Source organism: Euprymna scolopes, chromosome 21 (assembly GCF_053919585.1).
Source record: "Euprymna scolopes isolate OS-2025 chromosome 21, ASM5391958v1, whole genome shotgun sequence".
Lineage (NCBI taxonomy): Eukaryota > Metazoa > Mollusca > Cephalopoda > Sepiida > Sepiolidae > Euprymna > Euprymna scolopes.
In genome coordinates, this window is record NC_136502.1 from 40,548,612 (window position 1) to 40,574,733 (window position 26,122).

Here is a 26,122-nt window from a genome sequence, read left to right on the forward strand (position 1 = left end):
GTCAGACAATGGTGAAAAGTCCCATATTCTTCATGTTAAATCCATTTGCATGTGTGCAACCCATCGAATGTTTTTGTTTTCCACTGTTGCCTGTCAATATCTAACACCAGGACAGGTAAAATCAGTTCTCAAACAGAATAGTTTTTCACTTTTTTGTTTTAATTTTCTTATCACTTTGTTTTTGCTGGGGATGTGGCATTCTACTGGATGCCAACCATTCTCCCATTAGTTTAGTTACTCCAACTGAGAGATCTTTTTAAGATTCTAACCGTTCCTTTTTTTTTTTTTTATTACATTTTCAACCCAAACAAGGCACATTGCCACTTTGGTGTAGGGGGCTACTATCAGAGGCAGCAACTACTGGGGCACTATGTTGGGATTTGGGCAGCAAGATGTCGGTTCACGTTACACTTGAACTTCTGCATGTCAGTACAGTTAGGGAAGCAGGAACCTGGAATGGAATTCCAGATTCTAGCGGTTCTGGGGAAGAAACTACTGGAGTAGAAAGATCTTTTACATCTAGGGATCTCTACTGTGTGGGGGTGGGATTTAGCTGCCTGTCGGGTTTGTCGAGGGTGTCTATGTCGTGGGGGCACAAGTGTCTGCAGTTCGTCAGAGCATTCACCATTAAAATACTTGTAGAACAGGCAGAGGGATGCAACGTTTCATCGATGGGACAGAGGCTGAAGCTTAGATGCCAGTTCAGGGCCCATCAGATTGGCGACTCTCTTTAGAACCTTGTCTAGGAGCGAGAGACTAGTAGCAGATGCACCAGCCCAAATATGACAACAATACTCCATACATGGGCGAATGGTGGTCTTATAGAAGTACAGGATACTTTCAGGTGTCAGTAGTTTTCTAGCACGGTAGAGAGAGCCTACCTTTTTCGCAGCAGCCCTGGCAATGTTTTCAATATGATTGTTCCAACTCATGTTTCCTGTGAACGTTAGGACAAGCAGTTTGAAAGATGTACTCTCAGACAGGGAGTCACTGGCCATTGCTATTGGTGGCAGAGAAGGTTTCTTGTAATTATTGGAGGAAACCAGTTTAGTCTTGGCAGCATTGAATGTGACCATCCATTTATGTCCCCATTCCACTACGGATTGGAGGTCATCCTCTAGTGTTTTTACCATTTCTTTAGATATGTGTTTATTTGTTTTCCTGTCATCCCTGTTATAGAGTGTAGTGTCATCAGCATATATACCCATCTCAGAGGCAGTTTTGCGGGGAGGTCATTAATAAATATTAGGAACAATAGAGGTCCAAGGATAGACCCATGAGGCACTCCCGCATTTATATCACACTGTTTAGATGTACGACCGTCGAGGACAACCTGGATTTTTCTCTTATGTAAGAAGGATTTAATTATGTTAAGTATTCTACCAGTGATACCGTATGATTTAATTTTCGTGAGGAGACCCTTGTGCCATACCCTGTCAAAAGCCTTAAATATATCTAGAGCTACTGCTCTGCCCTCCCCCGCTTTGTCCAGTGAATGGTATATACGTTCAGAGATTATAGGAAGGATGTCAGCTGTGGAACGGGCTTGTCTAAATCCATATTGTTTGTCAGTCAGAAGTTTAGTATCTGTAAGGTGCCAGACTAAAACATGGTTAATTATGGTCTCAAATATTTTGGCAAAAAGTGGGAGGAGGCTAATGGGGCAATAATTTGATGGGTCAGTTCTTTCGCCAGAATTCTTGAATATTGGTACCACAGAAGCAGTTTTCCAACAGCCCGGAAAGCATGATTCATTTAAGTGCAAATGTTTGTATCTCTCTTGCACTTGGTTCACCAAGTATATTCACCAGATAGTTTTTGAAATTCTTTTTCATTAGCCCGGTTGCTCCTATAATGACTGGGATTATGGATATCTTCTTAAGATTCCAGTCTCTTTTCATGTTGTACATAAGTCCTTAAAAGTATTTTGTTATTTCCCTCTCCGCTCTGTAAATGCCAGCATCATTAGGGATGCTTACTTCAACTAGGGTTGCCACTTTCTCCTTCTTGTCCCATATCACTATGTCAGGCTTAATAGCTTTGTTTTGTTAGTATGTAGGAATTTCGTAGTCATAGTGGATGGTGTATGACTTATTTCCAACTGTTCTTTCTGGTAAACATGTTCCCAGGATTTGCTATTACATTCAAGTTTTTATAGATTTTCCAATGGAGATATTTACACACTTCATTGTATCGCATTGTATAATAGCTGTCCCCTTACAGGACTTTACAACTGGATGTGCGGTGGCTCACACTCTCTACTTCTGTGTTGCAGCACTTGTTGTTATTGCTGAGACCACTCATCTTTTTAAAAGCATTGGTCATCAAGCCCTGATCTTGAGTGGCCATTATCATTCTCTCCTGATCATAGTGAAGAGATCCTCTTTTAATCCAATCTACAGAGCCTTCTTTATCTATATATTCTTTATCTATATATTCTTTATCTATATATTCTTTATTTATATATTCTTGTGACAGTTCATCCAGAAAATATTTGGCACATTGTTGGTTGGCCCATTCTTCCATTTTTCCGCAATGGAAGGTCTTAGTGTATTTTTGCAGACTCTTTTGGGCTATTTTTGTTGAAGGCCTGCTTTCTGTTTCTATCTCATTTCTTGCTCTCTTTTCTTGGTGTTCATGTTCCATTTTAATGTTTGGATTCTGGAAGCTTATCAGACATTGCCCAGTGCTCACATTAGTGGCCACTTTTACGTCCCCTTGTGAACATTAAAATCATAATACGAAACCTTATATATATATATATAGAAGGCTTATTTCAGTTTTGATCAAAATCCATTGCATGATTTGGATTGCAGAAAATGTTTCAAATGTTATGTTGAAGTTTAAGACAAAAAAATTAAAATTCAGGGAATCCTAATAAATTGGTATCAAATTACTATGGATCAAATCCAATGCAAATCTGATCAAATTTTAAATTGGAAGCCATGCCCATGTCATGGGCAACAAAAACTTTTCTTAAAATACTCCAAAGAAACTGAAATGTACGGTATATTCATTTGTAAAATAGTGTGAACAGCTATATGCAAATACGTGAGCGAAATGATGTCATAGTAAAGAAAAAGAAGACTATAAAAAAGAGAGAGAGAGCACGTTTGAGAAGGCGATCAAGTTAGAGACATGGATGACGTTCGAGAGTTCGAGAGCACGTTCGAGAAGACGATCACCTAAGAGACAGCTGTAACAAGAAGTCACGTGTGGTGGGAGAATAGGGAAATAAATGTTGTGATAAAAGAAGGAATCAAGTTATTAATTATTCTATGTTCCTTACTCTACTACGACGTGTTTGGTCTACGTGTGTACTACGTGTGTATTATGTTACATATGTACTATAGATAAGTAGGCCGATACTATTTTCAGATAATAACTTTATTCATCCAAAATGATGGAGGTCTGAAACATACAATGATATTATGATAACATGAGTATAAACATAACAATTCAACTATCTGTTGGATAAATCGAAGATGCACTAATGGATGGATTATGATTATGTAATACACTATCCTCTATACTATGTGTGTATTACGTTACATATTGATGTCCAATACGTATTGTTAGAATTTTATAAAAGGTTCCCAATTCCTTTTTATGCCCCTTTGCATAAAACTAAAACTAAATATAGCCCATATTTGGACCCTTTACACCTAACTGTGTTCACTCCTCTCTCTCTCTCTCTCTCTCTCTCTCTCTCTCTCTCTCTCTCTCTATTTATCTCTTTCTCTTGACTATGCATTTCTTTTGGCCCTCTCTCACTCTATAAAGATTCAATCACATTCTAATATTTCTTAATGTCTCTGTGAACATTTAGGAAACTAATGACTCTTTTTTAAGTGTGGCCATCTAATTTGCATATGTGTATCAGTACACACCTTAAACATGTATCTACGTATATGTAAAACGCATTTTGTGTGTGTGTGTGTGTGTGTGTGTGTGTGTGTGTGTGTGTGTGTGTGTGTGTGTGTGTGTGTGTGTGTGTGTGTGTGTGTGTGTAAGTTCGTTCCTTAGGATTGGATCGATTTTGAAAAAAATTCAACACAAATGTAATTATATGTCTGGGAGTGTTCTTAGGTAGGGTTTGTATCAGAATACCTCCAATAAGTGTCGAAAATCGATAATCAAAAACATCTAATTAAAGAAGGAACAGTTCAGTTTCAAACAAAGTTAACACCCTTATAAAACCTAAAGTGCATTTCAGAGGTTTAATCACTGCCAAAGCAGAAGGGCCCAGGATATAAAATCAACAGTAGGTTCTTTGATAAGACAGGGGTGTGTTTGAAATGAATATTTCTGTTAAGAACACAATTGAACTATGATACTTGACTTTTGCATTTTAAACTTTAATTTAAGCCATTATATAAATCGAGTGGGTTCTCTACAGTGTAATATAGACTACAATGTATTGTGGACTAAGTCACTGCGGGAGTAGAATGTGAAGCCCATGGGTCACCAACTAGAGAAGGTAATTGATCAATTTGATTTAAAAATGGGTGATTTTACCGATTTCAATGACAATAAAAATATGGTGTAAAACATTAGTTGATCCTGATTTAGTTCCAGCCAACATCGAGTCTCCCTGCTAGTATAAATTAAATAACAAAATAAGTCTCTTTACATTTATATAAGAATAATAAATAAATAAATAAATAATATAACTCTTACTCTTATCTGATGGGTACAGTTAGTAATGCAATAACAGTTTTATAATTCATCACTTTAAAGATTACAAAGAGTTGTTTCCCTTTAACACTAAAATTGTATTTAATTTGCTGTATAAATTTTTAAATATTTGAACAAATAAAAACTAAAATGACTTTACTGCATCCCGGGCAACACCTGATAAATACATCTAGTAACTGATATTTTTATGAACATCTTACAGTTCTTTTTTTTTATTTCTTTTGATCTTTTCATGGCAGCTGATGGCAGCTGACATGTGGATTGCTATCAATATCAAGAGTGCCACAGTTCTTAAATTGGCTTATCAGACAGATTCCAAATTTAGTGCAGTTTTAAACCAGGTCACAACTGTTAACTTCTGTTATGCGCTAAGATCAAGAGGAAAAGGTATGAACCCTTATGCCGCTCTGTAGTATTTCAAAACAACTCATTTGAATCATATCACATGAAATACAGAAAAAAGTTATGCTGGATTTTTTTATGGAAGAGAAATAATTCTGTTCATAATATACTACAAAGCAAATAACTCCTGCCCCTTGACATTTTTTTTATAAAATAGAAAAAATGAAAACATGTTTTTATTAAGCGGAAGAAGATTAAATCCAGACACTATATGGAGATGTGTGCAGCCGTGGCGCTGCCATGGGCTTACGCAAAGCTGACAGAGTCTAGGCCATTCTTGTAATGATCTTATCCCTCTTGACTGCAGTGTATTGCTGATCCTGTGCAGTTCTAGGAGGTTCACATTCTTAGGCTTTTGCCTTTTCTCTATGAGAAGGGGTTAGTTTATTTCTGATCGCCTGAGGCGCCCCTACTGGAGAATGCCGACAGGGTCTGCCCAGGCATTTTTATAGGTCAGATTGCTTTGCTTTGGGGGGGGGAGTTGACTTTTCGATCCCACATTCTGGCCCTTGTTTCACGTTTCTCACTGCGGAAGAGAAATAAATACATCAGTAGACTTTGTTGGTTTTGTTATGTTGAAAGAATTGGTTAGAGTTCTTGGGGTAGTCGATGTAGAACAGTTGGGATAGCAAGTTCACTTGCGAGAAGAAAGCCAAGGAAAAGATGGGAGGAAGTGATAGAAAGAAAACGGGTTATATAAAGACCTGACGAGAGATAGGTTAACTTAGAAGCCAATTTCTAAAAGCCACCCAACACATTCCTGCGTGTAAATCAACTATTAAACCAGACATGATGATATTTATGGATGTGTTATGTGAGTTTTCGAGACAAACTTAGATCTAATGATCTTAGAGGAAAATTAAATTTGTTCAGAATGGGGAGATGTGTGTAGAACAGAAGTCTTTGTTGGTTTGGAGACATTGAAAAAAAATGGATAAGGGTGCTAGAGTTAGTAGAAGTAGAACAGTTGAGGCAACAGGGTTAATCGGCTGTAAAAGATCAAGGAAAACATGTGAGAAAATGATAAGAATGGATTTGTGAGAAAGAAGGATAAATAAATAACTGGGCAAAGATAGGTTAGTTTAGCAATCAATTTCTAAAAGATGCCAGTATATATTTATTTCCTTAGTGGCATATTAAGAACAGAGTTATTTCCCTTCCATGATGCACCATTTATATTAAAAAATCTAGCATGTCAAAATTTTCAGCATTTTGCATGTATAATTTCAGTTCCTATAACTTTTTATTGCAAAATGCTGAAAATTTTGACACGCTAGATTTTTTAATATAAACGGTGCATCACGGGAGGGAAATAACTCTGTTCTTAATGTATGATTTCAGTTCCTATAACTTTTTGCTCATAAAAAAGAAATCTCTATCTCTACTATAAAAGAGCTTTGTGTGTGTGTGTGTGAGTGAGAGAGAGAGAGAGAGTTTGTTTCCTATAGACTCCACAACGGGCCAACTTTTATGAAATTTCACACAAATGTACTTTATGTATCTGGCAGTGCTCTTTGATAGGTTTTGTATTGGAATGTCTTCACTAAGTATCAATAATCAAAGAAATCCAATGAAAGAAGCAACATGCGATTTTGACCACAGTTAACGCCTTACACAGCCTAACGTCATAAGTGCATTTGAAAAGTCTTATTACCCCACAAGCAGAAAGGCCCGACATATAAAATCAACAGTAGGTTCTTTGATAAGACAGGGACGCGTTCAAAATGAATTGAAGCATGATACTTGACTTTTGCGTTTTAAACTTGAATTCAAGCCGTTCATTATATATGAAAATAATTTTATAAAAATCAACAGTAAGTTCTCTACAATGCAATGTAGTCTACAATGTATTGTGGACTAAATTACTGCAGGGAGATATATGAATCTTCCTCCTGGTGCACCATGATGGGTCCCCACCTAGAGCAGGTAATAGATCAATTTGATTGAAAAATGGGCGATTTCACCGATTTCGATGACAATAAAAATATGTGAGAGTGAAACATTCGTTGATCATTATTCAATCCTGGGCAACGTCAGGTCACTCTGCTAGTTATTAAATATACCAGCTCTTTTTATTGCCAGAATGGAGACATGATACTAGTTGGAGGGCTTAAAGAAACATAATTCAAAATATTGTCATATTTCTGATTTTTTTTCAGGACTCGTGGCTCACTGGCACAGTGAATTGAGTACTTATTAAAATTCAGTTGAAAGTTACACTTTTCTTGAGGTTGAAGGTTCAATCTTCAGTGTGGGCGACACTCAAAATGCACTTGCCAATTACTTATGACTTCTATCCAGTCATGGCTGATGAAATGAGAGCATGCTATTCCCGTGGTTCTGTTCAAAATTCTGTGCAGACTCCCACGTTCAATAGAAATATTCCCAAATTTAACAAGATACACCTAACAAAGGTTGAAGGTTACATCCAGTGGCGTAGCTAGAGGGATCCGGGGGGGGGGATGTCCGCCCGTGTGACATAATGTAACCCCCCTCCCCAAGCACAAAATTTTTCATCCAGGCTAAGGTGCGAAAATAGTCTGAAAATAGGATTTATTTATCACATATTATATGTAAAGTTTTTAATCTTTTCTAAAATATTAGAAATTCTTACATTTTTTTTTTAAATTAGTAACTGAAGAATATTTTTGCCGATGTTTATTGAAAACTTTAAACCCTGTATTTTTTGTAGTTTTTAATAGTAAATCATTTTGCATAATAATTAGAAAAAGGTGTGTGTGTGTGTGTGTGTGTGCGTGTGTGTGTGTGTGTGTGTGTGTGTGTGTGTGTGTCTCTCTCTCTCTCTTATCTAAGGGGGGCGGTCCGGGTAACAACAAAGGAGGGGGTGACATTCGCCCCGGCGGGATGCCACTGATTACATCGACCGAAATGTTGTGAAAATAACACTCAAGATGAGAGAACAACAGTTGTTTGAAGAATCCAAATAATATGAAAGTTTAAATTTCTGTTTTAAATATGATTAAAAAATTTTTTTTTAATGTTTCTTTACTTTATTTTTTTACTTCAATGAATATTCGATTAATAATGTAATAGTAACTAAAAAATATTTCAGTGTGTATTTACTACTAGCAGGGGGCGGGGCGCCCGCCGTTGCCCAGTTATAAAATACGCTTAAATATGATATTTTAATTTATGCAGATTTCATATTTATTACCATTACAGAATCAAGTCACTTTGAATTATTTATTATATTGTACTCAATATATAGGAGTGATTTCAAAAGAAAAAATATAACTTTTTTATTTTAGTCATTTCATCTCTAGCAGCGCCCATTTCTCCATTCCAAATTCCATTTCAATATCCTGGCTAAATATTCTTGTAACGGTTGACCGATTAACTGACGTCAGGTCATCAGTGTAACGTTGGGGTGTGATAACAAGGCATAATCGATCTTCATCGATACCCGCGTTACATCAGTGACGTGAACACGGATAAAAAAGCGCTCACACAAACATAAACAAAAAAAATAAAGTGTCAGATTCAGTATAATGGTGAAAACGAATTTTAACAATAAAGACAAATCATTTTTTTGGTGGTGTATTTTAATATGCGTGTGCGGTGTTGACACGCGATAGACACTTTAGTCATTAAATGATTTACGAGATGTTCATAGTTCTTGGAAATAAGTTCTTGGAAATAAATGTTATATTTTTAGAATCATGCATAGTCGTGAGGTCTTAATATGTATTTCTTACAAACTTGAGTAAAAAAAAACTGTAACAACAGATAAAAAGAGAAAATCTCTTCCGGCTGAAGAAATCATGTTTTTTTTTTCTCTTCTTTTTTTTTATTTACAAAAGGTATTAAAATTTGTTACGTTAGTTTGTTCAGTATTGTGATAATTTTGCTCCATAGATGTGTCCGAGCTGACAAAAGGCAGGTAGGCAGGTTTGAACCCAGACCGCGAAGGAAGAAAAGAACATGAAAAAAAAGTGACGTCTTTGCCGTTGTGTCCATTGCCAAACCGGAACTGGCGAAGGTTTAAATTAAGGCTAGTCAATTGAAAAGAGGGGATGACTTTAAAAAATATCGTTGAAAACAGCGACCCCTCCTTGTAGAAAAGTGCCCAGTTGAGGGTGAAGGAATTAATGTCTTTGGCCAATTTTTCGATATTCGTCGTCTGAAGGGTCGAGCTTCAAAAGGATACCGGTATCGTGAAAATCCGTCGCCTCTGTCGAAAGTTTTTAGGCAGACATACATACATACATACATACATACATACATACATTTAAACAGACAGGTGAGATTTATATTATAGATATTACGTGTGAGAATGCATGTTATCGGTTTAATAATCATTCAAAAATGATCAACATATGAAGTATAACCTTTAACATATTTATTTAACAACTCACAGATTAAATGGTAATGTACAAATCGCTAGACGCATGATGATTTAAAAGTCTGTGATAAAGCAGCATTGTTTATCTCTCAAAATGTAATGGCGATATATTCTCTTATCTTGATAACTTTCCTTTTTTCAGTCCAAGCAAAATAACTGTATTGTTTTTTTTTTGTTTTTTTTTTCATTGATTCATACATGACAGTAGGTGCCGCCATTTTAACAGATATATTAACAAGTGAATGCTCTATTTTTAAACATTTTCATTTCAACCTGAAACTAAAATAAAGCGTATATGAAATATAAAATTTGTTTTTAATATAAAGAACCTATGAATATAGCTAAATGCATAGGCAATATATAGTAGTCACTTTCATTTCTGGAATTAAAATAAATATGAAACTTATAACTGAGTCTTTTTTTTTTTTAACAAAATAGATATTTTTTTAAATTTTTAATAAAATATGATTATGCATTACTGAAATATATGTGAATTTTAAGAAAGATTTTTTCTTTCAAAATTTTAAATTTTCATGATAAATGTCTAATGTCTATTTAAAGAAAAAAAAACAAAACTCAGTTTTGTGTCATTATAAGTTTCTTATATTTATTTTAATTCCAGAAATGTGTTACAAAAACTTTATGTTCATGTTTTATTAAAAATAACAAAAATGTGTATTTTGTTTAAAAAACAAACAAACTCTATTTTGTGTTATATGTTTCTTGTATTTATTTCAAAGAAACTTTCTCAACAACAAAAAAACATGCATTAATAAAAAACAAAAAACAAGAAATTTTCGATTTGATCCTGAAATTGCATTTGTCTGCCCTTGTTATGCACTCTTCTGTATGACTAATCTATATATTAATAGGATATCGTGTGTGTTATTTATTTTGTGTGTCACGTTTACATGCGAGTGACTGCTGTTTAATTGTTATGGACTTCCATTTCATGTAATAAATAATTTTACCAAGAATAATTCATAAGTTTTGGTTTTGGTTTCGGTTATAGCTGAAGGAACTCAACTTACATATAAATATTAGTGTTGTGACGATTAATCGGAATTGGAATCGGGAATTGGAAAAATTAGAACTTTTTGGGGTGTCGGAATCGGTATCGGAATCGAAAATATTATAGTCTAATTTTCGATTCCAAACTGATTCTTTAAAATTTTTAAATAAAAACTGAAACAAGCACAAATTGTTTTTTTTGTTTTTTTTTGTTTTAGAAGTTGTTCCTTTGCAACATAAGACCGAGAAGGGCCACATAATGAGTAATAAATCTCATTTACAGATTTAACATTGTTTAATTTATTTTATTTATTGGTCATTTATAACTTGCCTTGGTAATCGTTTGGTATCTATTTGCTAAAATGTCTATGTGCCCTCATCCAGGGAGTTCTTATGATTATTAACAAGTTTTAAATGCCCTGAGGGAGGGAGGATGTTTGTTATAGGTTTCTTCTGAAATAATTAAAGTTTTATGGCACCTTTTTGGACACAAGGAAATCTTTAAACTCTCCAAACCTAATTTAATTTGTTTTTATTAGTTTTTATTTTAAGTAAAGTAAATATTCTAGAGTCCAACTGCCTATTCAATATCACAGATTTTAAAAAGCTTTTCGCACCTATTTGATAAATGGCCATATGGCATCTATTAGAGACTTGAACTTTAATATCAAAGATTTAACATGCTTGGAATTTTTTTTCTGATGCTGGTTTTGTATGATCACTACATCTTTTGAAATATTTCATGTTTCCTTTTATTTTGTTTGGTTTTGGCACAAGTGAAAATATAGATGAAAATCTCAAAAGTTTATCAAAACTTTGGAAGAGCAAACATTGAGAAGTTTGTTAACTTAAAAAAAACTTTCATTTACGTTTAAAATACACAAAACATATGAGAATTTACATTTTTAGGCGATTATATGTGAGCACAAACGTTATTTTAGAATTTAGAATGGGGGTTCAGTTGTTTATATAAATATAATGTAAACTGATCCCATTTCGGTACGTAATAACTTTTTAAGCAGTTAAGTAATTTTTACCACGAATTCTAAGGCCGATCAGCAAAATTATAAAATCACATGTAATTGCTATATTTTTTGCATTGCCACCCGTACTTAGGGTTAGTAGTAGGAAAGGAGCGTGGTTTTTATGACTTTTAACAATATTATATATTAATACGATAATGTGTGTGTTATTTGATTTGTGTGTCACGATTATATCCGAGTGACTATTGTTTAATTATATGATTCCCATTTCTTATAATAAATAATTTTACCAAGAATTCTTCATAAGTTTTGGTTTTGGTTTCGATTATAGCTGATGGCACTCAAGTCATTTATTTTCTTATAAATAATTTTACCAAGAATTATTCATAAGTTTTGGTTTCGATTTCGATTATAACTAAAGAACTCAAGCTGATGCACCGAAGTCATATGGATATTTTTTTTTTTTTTTTGAAATCGCAACTTTATAATATATAAAAATCAACAGAACATTAACTCTATAATGATATATATGAAATCTGCAAGAATTAAAATATATTTAAGCGTACTTAATGACCTGGCTACACCGGGCGTCCTTGCTAGCTTAGATAAATACTTTTTCAATTTTAACAAGAGTTACAATAATATCGGAGCATCCCTATTTACGTCATGAATATCAACATCAATATATTACATATGAATAAGTCCCATATGGAATTTCCACAGGTCCTGCTAGTTCTTATTATTTGCATCTAGTTTTTGTTTTATTTTTATACAGCAAAGCAAATCAATTTAATAACCCACAAAATTCATATAATTAAAATAAAATTTAAACATTCATGGAAGGAAGGCACATAATATTTAACGAAGCCCAACGCCCTCTCGATATTAAAAATGGTTTTCTAAATAGAACATTATTATTTAGAAATTCGTTCGTAACAATGGGAGGGGGGGGGGCGTTGTTAATATTTTGTTCTTACATCGTTTTCTTATTTTACCTACCAATCGTCGACTATTTTCAACTGTTTATGAAAACTTTCAAGTCGCATGTTGTTTGTACACTAACGACGAACTGAGGCAATTTGGCTTTGTTTAAAATCAAAATAAACCTTTTGCTGTCTTTCAATTTGCAATACATTACAAGGAAAACATTTGAGAAAAAATATACCCGGAAATTACCCGGGGATTTGTGTAATAATTTGAAAATTTACGAAAAAAAAAACAACAACAACAAAAAACAAAAACAAATATAAAATTAAATATTTATAAATATTAAAAGAATCGGAATCGAAAATTTAGAACAGAATTGGTAAATGGATCGGAATCGGGAAAAATTTTGGAATCGTCCCACCAAAGTTTTGGTTTTGGTTTCAATTCAAGCTGATGCACCCGAGTCATATGGATATATTTTTTTTATTTTTGAAATCGCAACGTTATAATATATAAAAATCGATAGAACATTAACTCTATAATAATATATACAAAATCTGCAAGAATTAAAATATCATATAAGAACAGTCCGTTGAGAGACGGAGAAAGATATCTGCTCTCTCTCTCTCTCTCTCTCTCTCTCTCTCTCTCTCTCTCTCTCTCTCTCTCCTTATATTTCTCTCCCTCGTTACAACAGGAATGTCTACACAGATATGTCGCAGTATATCAATTTTCAAATGAAGTCAAAGCAGAATAACTAGTGATAGGATTGCAACAGGTCATGTTACATCTAGGTTAGTTATAAGTTTCAATCATAAATACCCATCGAAATTGTCAATCTGTAAATATTTAATAATTATTATAGTAAATAATTACTCTGATTTTTTTCGATTATTTCACCTTTTTTATATATACTAATCCTTAATTTTTGAAGCTCAATGTAATTATAGAGCATATAAAAAACAAAGTCTATATTCTAAATTTCATGCTGTTGACCATCTTACAATTTATTCCTTTAATTACGCTGATATTTACAATTGTGGATAGCAACTTTCGTAGCACAAAATCGTTCATTTAATTATTATATCAATCAGTGAATCTATTTTGCCCTTAACTTATCAGAAGAAATAGCAACTATCAATCCACCAAAAGAAAATAAAATGCATTTGGGCATGATTACAAAATCCGAAAATTTGCTTGTAAATTCCAAATAGCATAATAAAAGGTAATTGCAATTACTGAATCCGATTCCAATCTATACTCCTATAGAATTTTTTTCTTTTGTGTATTGATATTCATATTAAAACCCCTTTTTTCTATTGGTATTTATTTGCTTCTTCACAAAAGCAAACTGTGACACAAGGTTGTTTTTAATGTGGGTGAAAACCAGCTCCCCAAAGAAGAGCAAAAAGGGGCACTCTGGCAGTAGCCAAAAATAATAATTAGAAGATTTCCCCTCCATTGACTAAAGACAAATTAACTTAAGTATAGCATCAGAACAGATATTACACTTTGATCCCAGCCCAAAGGCCAAGAACCTTTTTTCTATTTTTTTTATACTTGTCTCCTCACGAGGGCAGAGTTAGACATAAGGTCGATTTTTAATGTGGGAGGACTCAGCTCCCCAAAAAGAGGCACTCTGGTTAGTAACAAAAATTAAAAAATTTTCCTATTTATTTAAAAAGAAAATACAACTTTGTTATATATGAGTCATAGAATTGCATTCATCTGCAAAAGATCTAGCTATTTTGCATATTCTTTTAAACATTAATTTTAATAAATTCCCTATTAGTTTTTTTGGTTTTTTCATGAGATGATCATCTTTAGTTAACTATTACGTGTAATTATATTCATGCAGATATTCTACATGATTTATACTTGCGTAATATTTGCATAAAAAGGTTATATTAGGTTGGTGCAAAAATAATGTCGTTTTTTGACATTCAACTTCAAAAGATCATAACTCCTCTCATAATAAACTTTATTAATCGAAATAAGAACAGTTAGAATCGACGTATTGTTGCGAACGAGAAACAAGTTTATTCATCCCATTAGCATAGAAATCCGGAGTTCTGGAAGCGATGAAGTCATTGAAGACTAATTTGGCATCATCTCAGCTTTTGAAGCATTTTTTTCGCAGGAAGTTGTCAAGATACTTGAAAAAGTAATAATCGGTGGGCGAAAGGTCTGGTGAATATGGTGGATGAGGTAGAGTTTCATAGCCCAATTCGTTCAGCATTATTAAATAAGGTCGTGATTGTTATGAATAAAGATTTTTCAAAAAACAGTTTTTCAATTTCAAGATGAAATTTTACACCAGCAAAAACTTTTGCACCGATCTAATAGGATTGAGAAGGAAAAGACGAAAGATTAGTTTATATACATGAGTTTTGACTTGGTTTTATTTGCATGAATGCAGTCATTCGCTTATGCTCTTAACACGGTGATCTAGAAAAAGAAGAAGAATTATATATAAATCCAAACGATATTTACGACAAATCACAGATTATTACTGTCGTCATCGTCGTTCTTCTTCTTCTTCTTCTTCTTCTTCTTCTTATTATTATTATTATTATTATTATTATTATTATTATTATTGGTTGGTTGCGTTCTTAAGTACTTTGTCTTTTAGGTGTAGTGAGAGGGAAATGAAGAGTGGGAGAAAGAGGAGTAGGAGTAGGAGGTGATCAACAGGTTGGATCACTTTCTGCACTAAAAAGTCTTCTCGTCATGAGTCACGGCTTAAAGTATAGTTTAATATTCTCTCAAATTATCTGTCCATTTCTATTCGTGATATCAGTGACACACGCACGCAATTAGACCTTGGTATGTCTGTTATGCAGCTAAACCATCATTTTGATCGTCCACTCGGGAGTCACCTCGTGTATAGTGAATGAAAAAGCTGACTCAATGTGTGTGTGTGTGTGTGTGTGTGTGTGTGTGTGTGTGTGTGTGTGTGTGTGTGTGTGTGTGTGTGTGTGATGAGGGGAGAGGGATCGCATCCATGGGTCAGATCATACGTTTCCAAAAGTCTATATTCATCTCACAGACCTTGTTTGAAATGAAGAAAGGAAAAAAAAAGGGCCACCAAGTTTTCAGATTGCAGCTTTTGGTAAACACGTTCATTAAATCCTCACTCCTGCTCAACTGTTACAACATGGATGCAACGCTCAAATTGCTCTAGTGATAACTTATACGGTTTACATATTTCATTACCCTTTTTTTAAATTTCATTTTTTTAAATTATTCCAACATGTTACTATAGAAAGAGGTTCATCACAGATAGCCACTTTGTAGTAGGGTTGCTGCGTCTTTATTCATCTGACTTGTTTTGTTTGAATTAAAGCAAAATGGTCACCAAGTTTTCAGTTAAAAGGACAAATATATTCTCTACAATTTAAACTTTACTCAATAGTTCCGTCAACACACAATACATTCTGGAGAAAATTGGGAACACAATATTATAAGGCAAGTTGATTCGGCCGGCATATATATTCTATAGAAATGAAACAGTTTCATAACGCCTAGCCAAGTTATTGCTAGAAACGAGGAAAGAAATATGATGTCTGTTAACATTGACATCTCAACTAGAATTCTTATCTCTTGCCTAATCCATTGCTAGAAGCAAGTAAGTCAATATGGCATTTTGTCTACGAGAGTTTCAAAGGCTGATTGTAAAATGCTTGTCGGGGAGAGTCATTTTGCAGGAAAGGTGCTGCGCCTGTATCCATCTGACAGACCTGGTTTGATAAGAAGAAAATGGTGACCAGAGTTCCAGTTAGAAAAGACAAATCTCTTCTTTACAATTCATACCAACTTTATTTAACAGTTTCGTCAACAATAGGATTTAGAAAGAGGCACACAAGAATATCAGACATTTATAGAAATGTAATATCATGCTTGAAGGCTCTCATTATCACACACGTAGCTGCATAGCTGTTTTAACTGTAGTTTTTTTTTGGGGGGGGGGGGGTTTGAGACGCAAGAGTTCAGTTTATCTTTAAGGTGTTGATCTCTACTGATGTCACTGTCACTCAAGCAAGGCTAATGGCGATCAAGTAGTTGATTTTGTTCTCTATCAACAGATGGCATATTTCTCCACCACTCCATGATGTTGTCTCACTGTTCTTAAAACCGATCACAATATAAGGACACAAGCTGAGCATTAAGAGGCACTTTATCTATGCAGACTTTCTAGAGACTTACCACTTCTCTCAAGATATTCATTTTCAGTTCACTAGTGCACCTGTTCAGCTGTATAGACGTCTTATAGAAACAAATTAAGTCCATGAGTTATTCATCTTGTTACATTGATATCTTGAATAGAACTTTTACTGCACCTCCTGCTAAAGCCATGGCAAGAGGTGAGCAAGGTAATATGCGTCTTGACAACACAACACTTTAAAGTTTAACTGCTCATAAAAAGTGTAAGCTATCCTTGACAGAAATGGAAATAGCCACACATGCACAAAGAATACTAATTTTCCTGATGTATTACTACACGAGTCTGAATATACCTATGATGTATGACCGAACCACATACTAATGATTACATCTAAGTGCAAAAGAAAATAAGTCCTATTTACATAACTTAAAAAAAAATTTTTTTTTTTACTCTTTTTCACCTCCAAACAATGCACATTGCCACTTGAAACATAAGGAATCATGTTTAACAGAGGACTGTGGGGAGTTGAGTAGCGAGGTCTCTATCCCCATTACATTTAAACTTCTGCAGCTTAGTACAGTTGGGAAGCAAGAAACAGGGAGAGAATTCCTAAATCTAGCAGTCTGAGGGAAGAAACTATTAGAGTAGAAGGCTTTCAGTCATCTAGGGACCTCAACAGTGAAGGGGTTCGATTTTGCTGCTGTCAGGTTAGTCAGGAGTATGTACGTCGAGGGGACACAAATGCTGTGAGTTCATCAGAGCACATTCCATTAAAGTACTTGTAAAACAGGCACAGAGGTGCGACACTGTGAGGGGTTAGAGCTTGGCTGATAGTGTCGCACTTATTAAATTGGAGACTCCTTTTTGGACCTTGTCTAAGAATGAGAGACTAGTTGTTGCAATAATACATCATGCATGGACGAATTGTGGCTTTGTAAAGATATAAGATTCTGAGTGAAAGAGTTGTTTAGCGTTTAAGCAGACATGTCTATGCTGTCTTGTTGCATTTAAAATAACAAAATAAAGTCTTTATACATATGTGGAGGCATTCTTTTATGCACTTTCCACTTCTTTTTATTGTTGCTAGTGGTTGCTATAGAAATAAGCTTTTTTTTGTGAAGAAAGAAGACACAAGGAGATGTTCGCTGAGTTTTCTTTAAGGTTTTATTTGAAGAGAATGGATTCAGGAGAGAGAGAGAGAGAGAGAGAGAGAGAGAGAGAGAGAGAGAGGCTAATGTTAGCTAATTATTTACTTCTTAACTTTCTAACTTACTGAAATAAATGACACACATAGACAGAGACAGCGAGGCAGCAAGGCTTAGATTTTTTTTTTATATTATTAGCAGTGTCTCATTTGCATGGTTTCCACCAAGAGACTGATATGAAAACCTTTGTTTAAATCAGCTTGAAAATGTGAGGTCATTCGTCATCATTCAACTCTGCTTTATCTACACTTTTACCTGCTGCCCTCTGCCTTAACTTTACATCACCTGCTTCTCGGAATGATTCTGTTTGCAGATGAGGTTATCATGAAATGCACTAAATGTGACCCTTGTCAAAATTCACTCTTACTAACTTAATCATCACTGACATAGGATCCCTAATATGTAGCACTCTGTTGCTATGTGTCATTGCATGTGTGTAGATTCAGTAGGCATTGTAGATGCGTGTTTGTGTGATAATGAGAGAGTTTATGAATATGAGTTTACGTATACATGAATTTGAGAAGTCGTGTATATGTAGTCACTGTGTTCTTGTTAAGTTTGCCAAGTCCTTTGGCTAAGTGACGGAGATAGCTTTTAAGGATGTACCTATATGTGCTCCCTGTCAAAAAATCTTGGTAACTAAAAGATGCCAATAGAATGAGCATAGATTCACAATACTGAAACTAGTGCTAAAGCGACCCTGCAGAAGATGAACGAATTGGACTACAAAACTCTGCCTCATCCGCCATATTCTCCAGACCTCTCACTTACTGACTACCCTTTTTTCAAGCATCTCGACAGCTTTCTGCGTGAGAAATGCTTAAAAAATCTAAGCAATATCAAAAATGCCGTCTGCGACTTCATCGCCACCAAAACACAAGATTTTTACATTACTGGCATAAATACATTTGTTTTTCATTGGCCAAAGGTGTGTTGATTTGGATGGTGCTTATTTCGATCAATAAATTTTTGTTTGAGCCGTGGTATGTTCATCTGAATTTAAAAGCTAAAACCCGCAAAAACTTTCTTGTCAACCATATATATATATATATATATATATATATATATATATATATATATATGTATGTATATATATATATATGTATATATATATATATATATGTATGTATATATATATATATATATATATGTATATATATATATATATATATATATATATATATATATATATATATATATATATTAAGGGGATTAGAACAACAGTCTAAAGAGCAGAATATATTTTAATGTATTAGTAAATTCATTAATACAATTAAAATAAAATAAATAAAAAAATACAGTGCTTGTTGTAATGTAGATATTTACTAAACTCAATAGGCATATATATCCTAGAGCTATTTTAATATTGAGTAAGATGATTGATAATTTGTGATTAAAATTAAAAATTAAAAATCAATTTAACAAAGAAGAACAAACAAAATCAATAAATTGTACGATCGTTTCGGAAACGATGTTTTTATTGAGATAGACAATAAGTCTTGAACAATAATTTTATCATTTAGTTTTTTGAAACAAAGTCTCCTTATCAGCAAAAATATTGGGTGGGTTTTTTTTAAAGACACCAAAAATAAAACTAGCATTTTTTTAAGTAAGGCAGATGTATCTTTTAATGGTTCGTCTTTTAAAGCTCGTAAGTATCATCGTCAATGCATTCATTGGGATGTTAAATGTAGTTTATGAATGCTTGAAAAAGATGATATACAGCGTTACTAACGATTTTAACTGGTAATATTATTCTATTGGCGTTTCCTTTGGAAGTTTGTATACATCAACTTTTTGAAGCATTCATAAACTACATTTAACATTCCAATGAATGCATTGACAAAACCCACCCAATATTTTTACTGATGAGGAGACTTTGTTTCAAAAAACTAAATGATAAAATTATTGTCTAAGACTTATTACCTATCTCAATAAAAAACATCGTTTCCAAAACGATTGTACAATTTATTGATTTTGTTTGTTCTTCCTTGTGAAACCGATTTTTAATTTTCAATTTTAATTATAAATTATCAATCATCTTACTCAATATATATATATATATATATATATATATATATATATATATATATATATATATATATATAAGGGGGTAGTCACCAACAATGTGTGTTTTTTAACATTATTTTATTCTTCCGTGCCTTGGTTTTTCATTGAGAATTATGTTTAGATCATTGTAATAATGTTTTTAAATCATTGAAATCGTTTTTACGCGTTCCAGACGTTCTGTGAAGCGTCCTCGTCAGAAATTATTTTCAAATGTGTTGGAGATGTAAAAATAGCATTTTCGTAGTTCATTTGAAGTGTTTCCAAGGGGTGGAGGCGTGTAAGTGTCTACTGTTCATAGGAATGTTCAATTTTTATTACTCTTTTATTGGGCTGTGGCAAGGCAGCCGACCTCGGCTGTGGACACTCCTGTGTTGTGTTTATCTCTCTCACTCTCTCTTTCTACTTGTGTTTTTTCTTTTTTTTCTTTTCCCTTTAGGGTAGGGTAGGGTGTGTGTGTGTGTGTGTGTGTGTGTGTGTGTGTGTGTGTGTGTGTGTGTGTGTGTTTTCTTTTATTGGTTTGAGAATGTGTGTATTGTTTTATAGTATTATGAGGTTATTTGCTTCCCTAGGAAGGTGACTGTGATCCAAGGTCGTTACTAATGTGTATGTGTGAGGAAGGGGAGGGGGGAGAACCAGCTCTTCTGAAATAAGGGTAGAGCTGCTTTCATTCTATTTTGATATTTATTTTTTGGATTCTTGGATTTTAGTATTGTGATTTTTCGTTTCAGTCTTTTCGGGTATTCTTTATATTATGTTTGTTTAGATAGAGGGGTGTATTTAAAAATATGTATAGGAGATTTTTTAATGTTTCTATTTATTTGTCTCCCCATGTGGGTATGGCCAGACCCAGGATCGGTTCCTAGTGTGGGGAAGATCTTGTTCCCCAGAGGGGAGGGGCCAATTGGAGGGGTATAGGTATGGGAGGGGGATGATAGAGAGGATGATAGTTGTCTCAGTCATGAGGGATTTCTCCTCCACTGACTGAGGGGGGAGCGAGGTGTTGGAACAGATATTATACTATGGTTCTAGGTGTTTCGTAGTGTTGTTGATTTCGAGGTTAAGTAGGGTTGGTATTGTTCAGTGTGTTGTATTAGAGATAGGGGTGTTATGTCTGTGTGTGGTTATATGCGCGTGTGTGTGTTTTAATGTGTCAGTTCTGATTTATGTGTGGGTGTGTATATGTATATGGATGTGCATGCGAGTGTGCCTTGCATTTCATGTTTTTGTGTGTTGATATTAGGTTCTGTTCAGTTCAGGAGTGAATCTTGTGATGAAGTTTTTTTCCTGTGTAAGTAAATAAAAATAATTGTCTGTTTGGAAGATTGGCATTATTTTGAAGCTGTTTCCACTGCATGTGTGTACGTGTTTTGAAACATAGAGGTGTCTGTTATCTGCAATTTTGATGTTGCTCTTATGTAAGGCCACTCTATTGCTGAAATTTTTGGTGGCGCCTATGTAGGATTTGTTGCATGCTGTGCATCTTATTGCATACACTACATTTCTAGAGGTGCAATTTAGATCCTTTTTTATTTTGAATGTTTGTGCTGGGTTTTTGAATGTGTATGTGTTTCCTTCTATTATTATGTCACATACTCCACATCGTGGTTTGTTGCATTTTGTAACCCCTTTTGTAGTGTGTGGAACGAGTTTTGAGGAAGTTAGGATGTGTTTTAAGTTTTTGGGTTTGCTTTTTATTATTTTTGTTGTTTTAAGTATGTTGTTTAGTTTGTCGTTCTGATTGAGGAGGATAAGGTTTTTTGTTATCTGTGTGAATAGTTCTGGGTTGTTTGTGTTGTGTGTAGAGACGTATGCTAAAATTTGTTCTTTGTTGTGTTCTTTTGGGATTCTTAGTTGGTCTATTGGAATTTTTTCAGCCAGTTCAATACCTTTCTGTATTAGTGGTAGTGGATATCCTCTTTTCTGCAGTGTTATTTGTAGTTCATTCAGTCTAGTCGAATGGAGGCGTCTGTCTGTTACTATGGTGCAGACTCTACGTGGTAGGGTATTGATTTTATATATATAGTAAGTTATAAAATGTATATGGCGATTAAGCTACACTGAATATTCTACGTTTCATCCATTCTAGGACTCTTCAGGCTTAAAATACAATTGCAAATGACTTAGGACTCCAACTCAGTTGTAGAGAGCATGCTACCCTCGCGGATAAAACAAAGAGTTCCATTTGAAATTCCATGCAGATTCCCGAGTTTGACAGGAAGATTCATGAGTTCCACAAGATAAACCTAAAGAAGGTTGGAGGTTACATCGACTGAAACATTGTGAAAATGACACTTAAGCTGAGAACAGTAGTTTGAATAATACGAATAATCAATCCTCATCTAAAAAATTCAGAAACATGAAATTGTATGTTTAAAAAAAGCCCCCCCTCTCTCTCTCTCTCTCTCTCTCTCTCTCACACACACACACACACACTTTCACTCATATGAATTTATTGCATTATTTTTGTTTTGTTATGGTGTTATTTAATAAATAAATAAATTTGTATGAAAATTGCCAAAATGTTGATGTTTATCTGTTTAGAGCATCTAGATACCTCTACAGTGAGATTTTATAGCTAGACAGATGTGTCAGGTGTATTTACGTCGAGGGGGTGGAAGCGAAATGAGTTCGTCAGAGCACATTCCATTAAACTACTTGTAAAATGGGCACAGGGATGCAGCACTACAGCAATAGGACAAGAAGAGTTGCTATGATGTTTTTTTAAAAAATAAATTTGTATCAAAAATGCCAAAATGTTAATGCCTATCTGTATATACAAATATACAAATAAATATTTCGTGTTTGCAAGAAACTTGTGAATAAATGTTTATTTAAAAATTTTAGTTTCTAGTATAGTAGAACCTGTAGAGGACTAGAATATATAAATCCTAATCCCGTTACAAAAGAAAATAATGAAACGAATGGAATGAAGGAAACAAAAACTCAATTGCTGGATAAGATAAATGTGTCGATTATTTACTGTTGAAAGAATGGATGTTTTAGGTATAACACGTGTTCATGTCCGCGCAGTCGTTTGTTGCAGGACTGGTAGCATAGGAAGAAAAGGAAATGTGTGTTCATCTCACATTCGGGTCACTATCATTTGTTCGCGCGTGGGAAGAGAAGTGAGTAATGTAGTGTAAATGGGAATGATAGTCCAGCGTGTAGACAAAGACAAAGATAGAGGGTTGACATCAGTAAAAGCTGTGCGCTATGTTAACAGTCAGCTACGCGGAGGTGTTCTCCGGCACAAGTTGTAGATAGAGAGAGAGAGAGAAAGTCAATCCAGGTTAGAAAGTGTATAAAGTGTACATACTGTTTGTTAGCTCTTTGCCTCACATAGTAGCAAGTGGCGTGAGGTGCATGGGCGCACACCTCCCAAAAGGGAGGCAGCTGGTTCGTCAAACCTCTCAGCTCGAGAGCTGGTCCGAAAAAGGAAGATGCTGCTTATTGCTCTTGCTTTATAATTGTTTCTGATGGTCTTTTGCGCATGTGTGGATTTCCTTTGAAAGAGGAAGTGACGTTGTACATGTGTGTACGTTAGCGTGTGTGTGTATACACGTGAATGTGAGTGTATATACGCGAACGTGAATATATGTACGTGTGTGGACGTGCACACGTATGTTTGTGTGCACATATGTATATGACAAGTAATATAGCTTGAGATGTGAATGCATGTTTTTGTGTGAGACTAGAAAAAGCTCGCGCAATACTCCCCTTCCCAGGAAAAAAAAAATGTGCAGTGTATATATATATATATATAAGCAATGTTTTCGGCAATTGACTTTTCGTCCTGTTTTTTTGCTGTGGGTGTGGTTGTTTAAAAAAAACATCAAAAACGGAACGTCAAAAACGGAGTGTGTTCGTAAAAAAAAGTATTTACTTACGCGTGGAAAAGGCGTTTACTCTTTTCTTAGGGTGATATTTGTTTGGTTGTTTTTTTGTGTGCTGACATGTGCAACGAGTTACTTGGACAGTGAAGTGAATTGTTCGTTTGGAAGGAAAATTTTTGTTTCGTGTTGACGTTTTTTTTTTTTTTTTTTCCTACATATATCCCTAAAAATAAAATAAAAATAAAAATAATCCCTAAAAATCGTAAAATTTGATTTCTTTTTTAAAAGTCGATGGTCTGCCCTGGATGATCACATATTTGCACCAGATTTCTACCAGGTGTCGTAAGTGTCGTTACCTCTAAGACAACATGGCATGGAGCATATCTCCGATAAACTGTGGGATAATATTTGATTTTCTTAAATAAAAAAAAAACTACTTGATCGATTTACGTGATTTTTGGAATATAACATCTTCATGCAGTGACAAGCACGTACATTATAAAGATTTTTTTCAAATGTTTCTTATAAAAATTTTTTTTTGGGGCCCCTTTATAGGCATGCACCAAATTTTGTAGATTTGAAACTACAAAAACCAAATATTGGAGACATAAAACAATCTTTTTATTTTGAAAATATTGTCCTTTTCAATTTCTGGAAGTCAGATTGGAAAAAAGTTATTTCAAGTTTCATATCTTGATTAAACCTGTCTGAGGTTTTATTTAAAAAGTATTAATTTTTTCAAACAGAATACATTTTTTTTCACCTGCTATCTCTTTAAAACTTTTGATGATCATTTTTTTAGCCTATAACTTCTATGCAATATTGTTGATTGAAAAGCTCATTTAAATACACATGTATCTACTTACTTAGTGATAGTCTGAACTTTATAATTTTTCTCATTACAGATAAAATAACTAAATAAATATACAAAAATGGCATCAAGGATTCGATCCTGCAAGGACCATCCAGATTCATTTTGTTATAATCGTGGAAAGTTTGAGTAAATGATTAAAAAAATAGTGTAACAGATTTTATTCGAAAAGCTTATCTTATTTTGGTGTACATTACGGTGATCAAGACAAGCCTTGGGCTCCACTTATAGTTTGCAAAACATGTATTGAACATTTGAGGCAATGGACTCAAGGTTCTGGTCCTGGATATGACCTTAACCTATATCCAGTGGTGAGGCCCCAGCTTGTGGGCTTTGGGGAGTGTGGAGCCACCCTTTAATTGCTATTGCTCCCAGATCCACTCTGACCCAGAGTGGTAGAACCTGTTAGGATCCCAACTATGGGTTAAATAGAAAATGAATTGAAAAAAATATATATTCTATTAAAATTTTTTTATTCAAAATCATGGATTCGGCATAAAAAACCCGAAAAGGGTTAATATGCTGTAAAACAAAAACAACCAACCAACCTCAAGGTTCTCAAAAATCCTTGAGGTTCGAAGTGGCAATGATTTTTAGAGAGCCACAAAATCACTTCAACCACTGTTATTTTTGTGCGATTAATTTAATAGAAATTAACAAGAAGTGAGAATCCCTAGTTTACCCAAATCTTCCCTCTCCAATTCGACCAGTGGCTCATTGTGATGAAATTCCAATACCTGTTTTTTTAAAGAGCTGCATGATCTACCCAATGAAAATTTAGATACAAGCTTTGAAAAACTAGGCAATACAAATGATCCAGATTACCTACCACCATCATCAGACCCCGTATTGTTTGATCAAGAAGATCTTAGCGATTTGATAAGATATTTAAACTTCTCTAAAGAATCATCTGAACTGTTAGCTTCTCGGCTCAATGATAGACATTTTTGCCACCTGGGACAAACATTATTTTTTACCGAACACGGGGTGATGAATTTATTCATTTCTTTGAAGAATTCCCAGATTTTTTTTTTTTTTTTTTTGTGTAGATATTCCTAGACTTCTAAAGTTAGGTGTAAAAGAACAAAAACCAGAAAAATAGAGATTGTTTATAAACAGCTCTAAAAGAAGTTTGAAATGTGTGCTCTTACATAACTCTAATATGTATGTACCTATACCTATTGGATACTCAACAACACTAAAGGAAACATGATGTCATAAAATCTGTCTTAAATATGAAAATCATCAATGGGTTATTTGTGTTGATTTAAAAATGGTAAACTTTTTATTAGGACAACAGAACGGATATACAACGTTTCTTTGATTTTTATGCTATTGGGATAGCAGGGATAAAACAAATCATTGGAAAATAAAAATTGGCCTGTTCAAGACACACTTAATTTTGGTGAAAGAAATGTCATTCATGAGCAACTTGTTCCAACTAAAAAAATCATATTCCCGCCTTTACATATAAAACTACGGCTCATGAAACAGTTTATCAAAGCTCTTGATAAAACTGGACAATGTTTTCGGTTCATTTCATCTGCATTTCCAGGATTAAGTACTGAGAAACTAAAGACTGGTATTTTCGATG

At 34.2% G+C, this 26,122-nt stretch overlaps 1 long non-coding RNA gene and 1 pseudogene across 1 annotated transcript in view; both read right to left on the reverse strand.

Moving 5' to 3' along the window:
- Positions 1–26,122, reverse strand: part of LOC145242153 (uncharacterized) — an 87,196-nt gene that overhangs the window by 55,612 nt on the left and 5,462 nt on the right. The gene's annotated exons all lie outside the window — the stretch shown is intronic.
- LOC145243235 (U2 spliceosomal RNA) lies at positions 13,762–13,926 on the reverse strand (annotated as a pseudogene).